Below are 10,928 nucleotides of genomic sequence, written 5' to 3'. Positions count from 1 at the left end.
AATCAACAGTCCAAACAATCTTCTGATCCATGTTGGCATTCTTTTTTAACCCTGCGTGGCATTCATAAGGAATACTTAATCAGCTGAATTAAAAGTGTCAAAGACACTCGGTTCTTCTTGAGAGCCCTCACAGGGTTAAAAAAATCTATGGGCTAAACCGCTAAAACATGGAAATCCCACAACGATCGGGGCGATCACACGACAACAATCAATCACCATAACAGGAGGGGCTGATCACAGTGATCAATCAGGGAGGAATCCATATCAATCACAGTGCCGGGGAGGGTGGGGGGGGGACGACGACAATGTGACGAAATCACTGTCCCGAGATCACAGAGGGACTATTCAACACCGTAGGGAATTCCCAACACAAGGAGGTTACAAAGAGAATTACACAATATGTCCAACAGTACAACAACAACACACACTCAAGTCACCCAAGGGTCAATCGACACCAGAGACCAGTGGTGGAAAGTAACTAAGTACATAAACTCAATTACTGTACAATTCTTTACTTTACTTGAGTATTTCCATTATATATATTTTTTTAGTTTTATACTTCTACTCTACATTACATCTCAGAGGCAAATATTGTTCTTTTCACTCCACTACAATTATTTGACAGGTTTAGTTACTAGTTATTTTGCAGATTTAGATTATTACAAAACATGCATTAACCACTTAAGCAATATCTTATATAACAAGCTCAACTACAATAGCTTGTAGATAGTCTATTTTCAAATTTTAGTATTTGTACTTTTGCACTTTGTACAGTACAATTTTGAATACAGAACTTTTACTACTAGTATTTCTATATTGTGGTATTGCTACTTTTACCTAAGTAAAACATCTGAGAACTTCTTCCACCACTGCAAGAGACTCACGTCACGGTCACACAGTACTCCACTAGAGGATGAGGGATCAGTATATGATTGGTAGAGGAAGAGAGGAGGGATCGGCTCGATTGGTTTTTTATTGGTAGTGCACAAGGGGAGGGATAGGTTTGATCCATTTGTGATTGGTAGAGCACGAGAGGAGGGATCGGTTTGATCGGTTCGTGATTGGTTTACAAGGAGTCATTAGCAGACCTGGGTCAAAAATAGCACTTGACGTTGAATGTGACACATGAGATGCCCTTCATTTGGAGGTCGAGGAAAGCTTTTGATTCGATATAAAAGGTGTAGGATTCATTTCACCGATATATCGTTGTGGAATTTGCAAAACAGTGGAAATACTGGAATTCGAGTATTCTAGTGTTGGATATAATTTGACAATTCCAGTATTAGTGTTAGATATAATTTGACAATCAGCATTATAAAACCAAATCATCCACTTGGTTTGTTTTTCCAATTGAATTGAATCCAATTTGTGGGGGAGGTCTTGAAATTGTTCTGCAAGACAATGCTCTGGCAGGGAACAATTCCACTGGTCAGTCAACCCATCAGAAGCTGAGTACAGGGGGCAATAATTATTAGAAGCAGCTTCCAGCCACTATGGCACTAATGGCACTAACTAATCTTCACAGTTCATTTGACGATATCCTTAATTTATAGCTTTACACTTTATTGCAGGCTAGTGCCGTGTAACGATAACAGCTGATCTACAAGCTCACAACACGTCGCAATGTGGCACGTTGTGAGCCTGTAGATCTGCCATTTCTGGTGCACGACAGTGGCACGCAACTTAAGTATAAACCGAAAGCTCCAAATGCAGCTATGGTTCTATGAATCCCAAATGACCCCCAGAGATGGTGCTTTTTCAAGCGGTCAGCAGGGATGAAAATAGAATGGGCTTTATAGTTTAGAGCAAATCCTGCATGAGTTGACTTCAAATTGCCCGTTATTATTAACAAGTCATGAGCTATTCCTGTCCAGGTCTGGCTGCTGGTGACCGAAGGGGGGGAAAGCACATTGTGATCTTGAGGCAGAACCACAGAGCGCACGCTGAAAAAGACACCAAAACTACTTGTGCTATAAGCGGTGCTGAGCATAATACTGTACAACTTACCTGGAATACCATTATCTCACTGGTGCATTTATGTGTATTACAGTCACCTGTTTGAACTAGGGCACTTGAAACAAAAGTGTGGGAGTGTAGGTGTTTACTAGAGTTCTATTTTTAAGCGGGCGCGTGTTGCTTACGCTGCCTGTGGGTAAAAGGAAGTTCTATAAAGGGTTTCATATCATGAGTCATAAGACCTCTGAGGTTCAAGTGTTTTCCATAATACACAGCAAAAATCGAGCGTTAATTTAAATCTGAAAATGATGTAATTCTTAAAGTGAAGACACTTAAAAGGAACTCACTGTCATTAAAATGAGTATACAGTGTCCTCTGACAATATCCGTTGGCCTCGAGGCTACAGTGTGTGGGGTACAGTTTAGGACACTGGTTTTCAACAATGTGGTCGGGGGCCAATAGAGGTCCTTGAAGGAGTTTCCAGGGGGTCTCCCCAGCTAAATGACTGATAACCAAGAACCAGGTTTTTGCCGTGTAGATTGGGATCCAAGAGATACAAATTGTATTAAATGGGGGTCCGTGGCCTAATGCATATCAAACTGGGTGTCCTTGAAATTAGAAAGGTTTAGAATCACTGATTTAGAATAAGCTAAACCAGTGGTTCTCAAACACTTTCACGTCGAGGGCCCCAAAACTGATAAGAATAAGGCTGCAGACCCCTATTTGAAAATACGTATAGATTATTTTTTCGTTAGATTAGATTTAAAACATAAAACTATATTGTGAGTGGGGAGATAACAGTGGAGGGGGTGAAAACTGCAGAGTCATTCTTAAATGTTTGCTCTTCTAGCCAGTGAAATAATTTTGTCCACGTTCAGAATCGCGGCGCTAAACGATGTGTCTGAGAGTGTAATACTGTAGTTGTGAGTGTGTGTGTGAGTGTGAGTGTGAGTGTGAGTGTGAGTGTGTGTGTGTGTGTGTGTGTGTGTGTGTGTGTGTGTGTGTGTGTGTGTGTGTGTGTGTGTGTGTGTGTGTGTGTGTGTGTGTGAGAGAGAGAGATGTGGCTCTGCTACTGTACCTTGAGGTGTGAGACTGTGAGAGGCAGTTCTGGAGGAAGATGTGCCAGTTGTTGAGGAAGAACTGCTTCAGATGCCTGACGCCAAACTATGCTTCCTCATGCTTTCTATATCTATGCTCAAGCTTGCTTAAATATATTCTAATCCAATCCAAATGTTGTCTGACTGAAATACTTATTTATCTTATATTTAATTCTCTATTTACAAATGAGGGTCTAAATTACATTTAAGGCCAAATATTTCTTCAAATGCTACATTATAACAGAACCTGTGATAGATAAACAAACTGAAGGGTAACTTTAGCTCTGATAATGATGTAACATGTATGTTCACATCATGTTCAAGGTTTAGCTGCCTAATGGACCTGTGTCCATCTGGGGGTCCTTTAGGAAGTAGGGGGTACAGGAAGCTTTCACGTAGGATATAACCCCCCTTTTGTGGCCATAAAAGTGTCTTTGAGTACTTAGAAAAGCACTATATAAATTCCAGATATTATTACTATTATTATGATTATTATATGGAGCTGACTGACTTGTTTTCACCTGATAAAAATAATGAAAATGATGCTTTTCCTCCTCAGACAATTTAACTTCTTTAACAAAATGAATGTTTGTGTTCCAGGAGCTTTGTCTGGAGCTGAGGTTCATGGTTCTGAAAAGACTCTCAGAGAACATTGTGTTCCAACCTGAAGCTGGTGTCTCCATCATGGATGTGTGTCTGTTTCTCATCCTCCTCCATCTTCTTCTGACCACCTGAAACACACGTTACAATGACATTTTTCGGTTAAATTGCAGTTATTAAGGGAAATTAATAGTTTTTTGTCTGGTTAAAAACGTCTCTAAAAACGTCTAATATAATGCATGTTTTACCTATAACTTAAATATTAAAAAAAAAAAAACGGTTATATTGCAGTTATTAAGGCAGATAGGCTAATAATGCATGTTTTACCTCTAACTCAAACAACAATAAAACCAGCAATCTGAGGACAACAGTAACAACACACTCTCCCAGCCTGTCAACTTGTGACTGTCACAGTATTTCCACTACACAGGATCTACAGGCTATTAAAGCCAACAGCACACATTTAACCAAATTCACCCACAAATACGTTTAAGCCACTTCTATTAACCACATAATAAAAGGCAGTGCACAGTTAAAAAAAGCCATGTCTTAACTTGTGCCAAGCGTTGCCTTATATTCCTTTGTGTTGCTAATGACACAATATGTACTGTTTCTAATCTAGCCGTTTTTAATTAACGGTTTAATTTGGTTATTTAGAAGCCTGTATCCGTTATCCTGTTTTTCAAGCCACCGCGGAGTGTTCAAAAGCTTCCTTGGTTTACGCGTCACAAAGTGGCTGTGATTGGTTGAGATGCGCAGAGAGGGTTTCAGAGCAGGAAGCCATGCCCATATATGTCTATGGCCATGCTTTCAAAGCACGTGGTTCTCAACCTCTGGGTCGGGACCCGACATGATTTTGGGGAGTTCCCCAGATCACAGTGAAGTGACAATTCAAGGACTTTTAAGACCTTTTTAATACCTAAATGAAAGGGGGAAAAGACCATTACGGAATCAAAAGTATCTAACAAACTATACTATAAAAAACAATCAAACATTGGCCAAATCATCAAATACTATAAGAAGTAAAAATTGTGAACTTAGCAGATCTACAAGCTCACAATGCCTTGCAACGTGAGGCATGGTGAGCTTGTAGATCTGCTATTTTCACAACATTTATGTGGGGAACCGAGTCAAACAAAATGTAATGCCTCAACTACAACATTGCAAGTGCTTGTCAGGGTGAATGAGATGTAAAAAACAAAACATATATTAATGTGTTTATACTGATGTGTGATGTACGGTGTCACGCCGCAGTTCACTCACACTCACTCACGGGGCGGGCCGAGTCGTTGATTTATATATTGTTTTGCGGGGCGGGTTGGGGCGGGTTCGGTTCCGTGGCGGGGCGGGCAGGGCGGGGTATGAAAAACCTGACCGTCGCATCAGTAGTGTGGGGACTCATTTTAAACAAGCTCAGTGCTTAATGAGTCTTCCAGTTTAGTAGACCTTGTATAGTGAATTGTACTTCCATGTACTGTTGTCATGTCTTACTAAATAAAGTACATCAATCAATCAAAGAAGGTTGATGCTGCATCAACAAAGCTCTCTGGATAATAAGCGGCTGCCTGAGGCCTGTGTCTCACCTGTCAGTCCTTGTGGGGAATCTCCCCGGCCGGTCTCCAGCCAGAGGCAGCTTACCATCAACCTGACAAAAGGAAAGCCCAGATACATGACTGGTATATCCTGTTGACACTATGACGACAACAGCCCCGCTAAACAGACTCCAGTCCCTTCACTCGTACAACAAGGAGCACAAGAGACGCTTCGTTCTGTCTGTGAGGACATGTCTATATAAACGTTCTGTCTCTGAGGACATGTCTATACAAACGTTCTATTCAATAGGGAGAGAGTATGAGAAATCAGAACATTATTTTGATGCTTTTCACTGTTGTACGGACAGCAGTTGAGACGCAGTCACTGATTGGCCCGATCATTTTCTTATTTCTCATACTCACTCCCTATAGGCTGAAGTCCAGACTGATACCGGGGAGGAACGAGAGGGTGAATACACGTTATCAGTCTGGACAATGCCAGGCTAGGGGTATAACACGGAGGCAAAAGAAGAAAAGGAACAGGTGTACAACACAAACACTAAGGAAGAAGGGACATTACTAGACCTAAGAAAGTTCTCTGGTTGGGAAAGAGCAGCTGCCAAAGCCATTGCATGTCTGAGGTGCCATGCTCAACAAATGAAGGGTCTTACACTTAAGAAAGGTGAAGCCACACGTGTTGTCAACGTAACAGAACCTGAAGGTCTGGAGGGCTCTGGTCTGGAACGTCCTGCATGAGATGAGGAGAGAGAGAGGACATATATAAATATTAACATTAAACTGAATGACTGTCTGGTTACCCTGAATGACAGCTCTGTCACTATTACAATGTCTCTCCTCAATATGAACACAATTTGAATGTCTCATCTCTATATAATATACACTTTAATATCATTAAAGTGTACATTATATTATGTCTACATTCTCTACATGTCTAGTTCAATGTGCATAAAGTACTTAGGTCATTACTGTGTTTGGTCACTAGATGGCAGTCTAACAACATATAATGGACCAGGTTCTCAGTCTAACTGAAGTGATTTCTCCAACTAGATGGCTGTATATAGAACAGTTAATGATAAAACATAAACATAATAATTCTACATATTATTGTGTTCATTGTTTAGTAAACAGATCTTTCATAATGTTTCACTGATCATAGATTAAAGACTTTATGAACAAACAACATATTTATTATAGTTTAATCTCTACCAGTGAACAGGATGTAAAGAGACTCTCTTACACAATGATCACTTTGTTATTAATTAACTCTGGATCAATATTATACTGATGTTTCATTAGATTATATTCTAGAGACACAGACTGTGTTCAGTTGTAATAAATTGTAAATGCTAGTGATTGACCAGGATAAGACAGATAATACATGTTAGTGAACATAAAGTTAAACTCATCTTGAGAGATAAAGGCTCTGGTCCAAAAAAAGATCCATTTCACTTTGGGGTGTGTGTCTTTTTTTATTTATATATATATATATATATATATATATATATATATATATATATATATATATATAGTGTAGCCTATAGATGTGAGGAGTGAGGACACATTTACACACTCACTTGTAAACCTGTTATGTAAAGTAGTGATTTGGGTATTTGGGAGTAGTGATTTGGGTAAATAGCAGATCTACGATACGATACGATACGATACAACTTTATTGTCAGCTTTCACCGAAATTTGCTTTGTGTCCATGACGTCACCGTTCAAGATACAGGCAGGACATACACAATACATTACACAAAGTACATTACAGGACATACATCACAGAAGCAGACAGAAACAAGAACAGTAGAACAAATCCTCTTGGTTTACCGACTTTGGTTTAAAAGCAGAACAGACTGATGTACAAAAGAGTTCTTTAGCCTGTTTTTCTTATATTTAGGGACTCTAAACCGCCTCCCAGAGGGCATCAGTTGATATTCATCATTTAAAACATGTAAGGGGTCAGAGGAGATGCTCTTCGTCAGTCTAAGCATACTATTGATCTGGGCCTCTTTAAAGGAACGTAACACAGCCTCGACTGGCCTACCAACTATTTTAGCGCAGATCTTAATTTGGCTATACAGTTTGTTCTTATATACCATTGATAGGCTGTTAAACCAGGCCGTGCTACAGTACAACATCACAGTTTGAACAACAGACGTATAGAAAAGAGACAAGATCTGACTGCTAGCACCAAACGATCTAAGTCGGCGTAGGGAGTACATACGCTGCTGTATCCTCTTACAAATATAATCAATATGAGATGACCATGCTAAGGTGGCATCTATCATCACCCCCAGATATTTGTAAGATGGGACCTGTTCAATAGCTGAACCATGGATTGTCATCGGTGGTGTCTTATCACCGGGAGCAGGACCAAATATAATTTCCTCAGTTTTCTTAGTGTTGATAATCAGATTATTTTTGTCACACCACTCCACAAGCCGGTCAACGCTACACTGGTACTGTTTCGGGTCATCACTGTCAGTCATCAGAGCTATTAGCGTAGAGTCATCTGAATATTTCAGAAGAAACTGATTTGACTCGCAGGTGTTACAGTCTGCCGTGTAAAGAGTAAACAATACAGGAGAGCTAATGCAACCTTGGGGTGCACCAACTCTGGTCCTGATGGGAGAGGAGAGTGTCTTGTTTACCTTTACATACTGAATTCTGTCAGTGAGGAACTTAAGATAAAACTGAATAACAAAAGGATTAATGTGTAACTGAACCATTTTAGTGAGGAGCAAGTCCGGCTGTATTGTGTTGAAAGCAGAAGAAAAATCTAGGAAAAGTCCTCTAGCATAGGTTTTGGTTTGTCAAGATGTTTAGAGATGACGTGAACCAATGTGACAACTGCATCCTCTGTACTACGACCCTGCTTGTAAGCGAATTGAAATGGGTCCTGTGAGTTAAATATCTACAAGCTCACAACGCCTCGCAGTGTGAGCTTGTAGATCTACTATTTTCACAATATCTTTCTTACGTAATCTAAATATAAACATACAGATACCCTGTAAACACTTATACTGTATGTTGGTTTGTTTACTGTTGAGTGACAACATTAAAGATAAACCCCTAAATCATTAGTTGGGTCCAGACCCCCCACTGGACAAGTTGATAAGGTTGTATACCTCAGAGTCATGTGTTGTAGGATGTGGACACGGTGTGGTCTAGCTGTCTCTCCTCTCTGGGTCTAGATGGTTGTTTCTTCATCTGGTTGATCTGTGGTGTGTTAGAGGTCTGTAGCAGCTGCTAGTTCTGCTGTCTCTGCTTTACACTGATGTCTGGTGGATCCTCATCACCTGACTAGTCTGTGGAAATAATAATAAACTTTATTTGTATACAGGAAGCACCTTTCATGACATCACATGCAGCACAAAGGGCTTTATATATTTAAAAAAACGACAAAAGAGAAATGCAAGCAAAAACAGACCAAAAACATGATCAGGAACAAATTAAAAGGAGGCAAAGATCAAATTAACTCATTTTGTGCCACATGACGTCTAAGACGTCACGTGGCCTGACGCCCCGTGCGCCACATGACGTCAAAGACGTCATGGGAAAAAAAAGAAAAGAAAAAAAAAAACATGTTCAGAACCCAAAATATGATGATTTGAAGATGTGCTGCTCCATCCACTCCTTGTTTAACCTATAACTTAAAAAGGCTGTATCTCGCTTCCTAAGCACTTTTTTTTTTTACAATGAATTTTGCCTGTGGCACTCAGAGCCAAACTGCCATAAATAAGCATGGCATTGAATGAGTTAAAACAATACAGGAAAATACCAGGAACAAAACAACAAATACAATGTAATCAGCTAAAAGCAAGAGTAAAAAAGTGGGTCTTGAACTTGTTTTTAAAGCTATCTGTGGTCGTTGTCTGTCTTATATGTAATAGACGCCTTATCAGACAACGTCACACTGATATGAAACAGTATGCGCGCACAGGTCAGCAGCAAAAGAACCCCACCGCTCATAAGATGTAATGTTAAAGTGGTCACAGCCTCACGTGTAAAAATGCTTCCCATCAAACTTTCAGATGCTGTTTTTCTCCCAGTATGGAGGAAGAATGCTTAGGATTGTTACAGTGATCTCTGCCTCTTGACATATATAATCCTTGGTTTCTGTTGTGTGTAAATAATGATAACAACTCAAAGCAGTTGTCCTCCAAACCCCTCCTCCAGTGTCTGTCATAAGAACGGAGGGAGCGCTCTGTGATCATGACACCAGAAGGTCTTCCACGCAGAGAACGGCCGAGAATAGCAGATCTCCAAGCTCACAGCAGTCGCATCCGTGACCGTGACGCGGTTGTGAGCTTGTATGTCAGCTGTTCTCGGTGCGCGATGAAGTACATATGTCTCGCTAGGGCGCACCTCACTAGCCTACATACAGAGGAGGTTGAATGAACTGAAACCAGCAGAACCCCAAAACAGCAGGTTTGGGGATCTGTTGGGAATTCATTACATGTGCGTCCAGTCTCAATGTTTGTAAACAAATAATTGGTCTATGGGAGCTTGTTCCAACATATTTTATATATTTCATGTTTGACACCTTGAGGAGGTCAGCACTAGATGACCTGAGGAGACGGTTTGGAACATATTTGGACAGGCAATCTAAAAGGTATGAAGGGGCTTAGAACAATGAAGTGCCTTAAAAACTATTAAAACTATTTTAAAATCAAACACTACTGTATGTTGGTTTGTTTACTGTTGAGTGAGAACATTAAAGATAAAACCCTAAATCATTAGTTGGGTCCAGACCCCCCACTGGACAAGTTGATTAGGTTGTATACCTCAGAGACATGTGTTGTAGGACCTGGGAGTGGTGTGGTCTAGCTGTCTCGTCTACGGGTACAGTTGGTTGTTTCTTGATCTGCTGTGGCAGAGGTCTGTAGAGGCTGCTGGTTCTAAAAACACTGCTGTCTCTGCTTTACAGTGATGTCTGGTGGATCCTCATCACCTGACTAGTCTGTGGAAATAATAATAATAACAATAAACTTTATTAGTATACAGGAAGCACCTTTCATCACATCACATGCAGCACAAAGGGCTTTATATATAAAAACAACAACAAAAGAGAAATCTAAGCAAAAGAACATGAACACAACATTAAACAACACAAACATTCAGATTAAAAACATGATGAAGAACAAATCAAAAGGAGACAAAGATCTAATTAAAACAATACAGGAAAATAGCAAGAACAAAACAACAAATACAATGGAATCAACATAAACACAAGAGTGAAACAGTGGGTCTTTGAGCTTGTTTTTAAAGCTATCTATGATGGTTGCCTGTCTTATACTGTATGTAAGCAGAAAGATGCTTCAACATGTTTTTAATAATACATTTTTGAAGGTTAGTATGATGACCTGAGGGGACGATTTGTAACATATTTGGACAGGAGATCTAAAAGGTATGAATGTGATAAACAATTGTGCCTTAAAACTATTAAAACACATTTAAAATCAATCCTAAAAGTTACCAGGAGTCAGTGTAAAGATATTAAACCTGTAGTGATATGTTTTCTCATCTTGGTTATAGTTAAAACTCTGAACAAGTTGTAGTGTGACTCTGTCAGTGCTTTACTTATGAAGGACAGAACTAAGTACATTACAGTAGTAGAGACATGCATGAGAATGTCATGCAACTTTAGGTATTTATTATACATCTGTTCTTCTTCTTGTATTGTATATGCTGCTGCCTTGGAACAGGAAACACAGAGGCC

General features: G+C 39.8%; 1 long non-coding RNA gene across 1 annotated transcript; it reads right to left on the bottom strand.

The window, feature by feature from the left end:
• Positions 1-5,236: 5,236 nt before the first annotated feature.
• On the bottom strand, positions 5,237-8,466 carry LOC311052121. Its single transcript, XR_014601470.1, has 3 exons — positions 8,335-8,466; positions 5,857-5,933; positions 5,237-5,298 (listed from the first exon to the last, which is right to left on the bottom strand). It is a non-coding gene; the product is annotated as an uncharacterized lncRNA (long non-coding RNA).
• Between the last annotated feature and the right edge of the window lie 2,462 nt (positions 8,467-10,928).

Source organism: Gymnoscopelus microlampas (genome assembly GCF_963454915.1).
Source record: "Gymnoscopelus microlampas genome assembly, chromosome: 9".
Taxonomy (NCBI): domain Eukaryota; kingdom Metazoa; phylum Chordata; class Actinopteri; order Myctophiformes; family Myctophidae; genus Gymnoscopelus; species Gymnoscopelus microlampas.
This window is presented reverse-complemented; position numbering and strand designations above follow the sequence as displayed.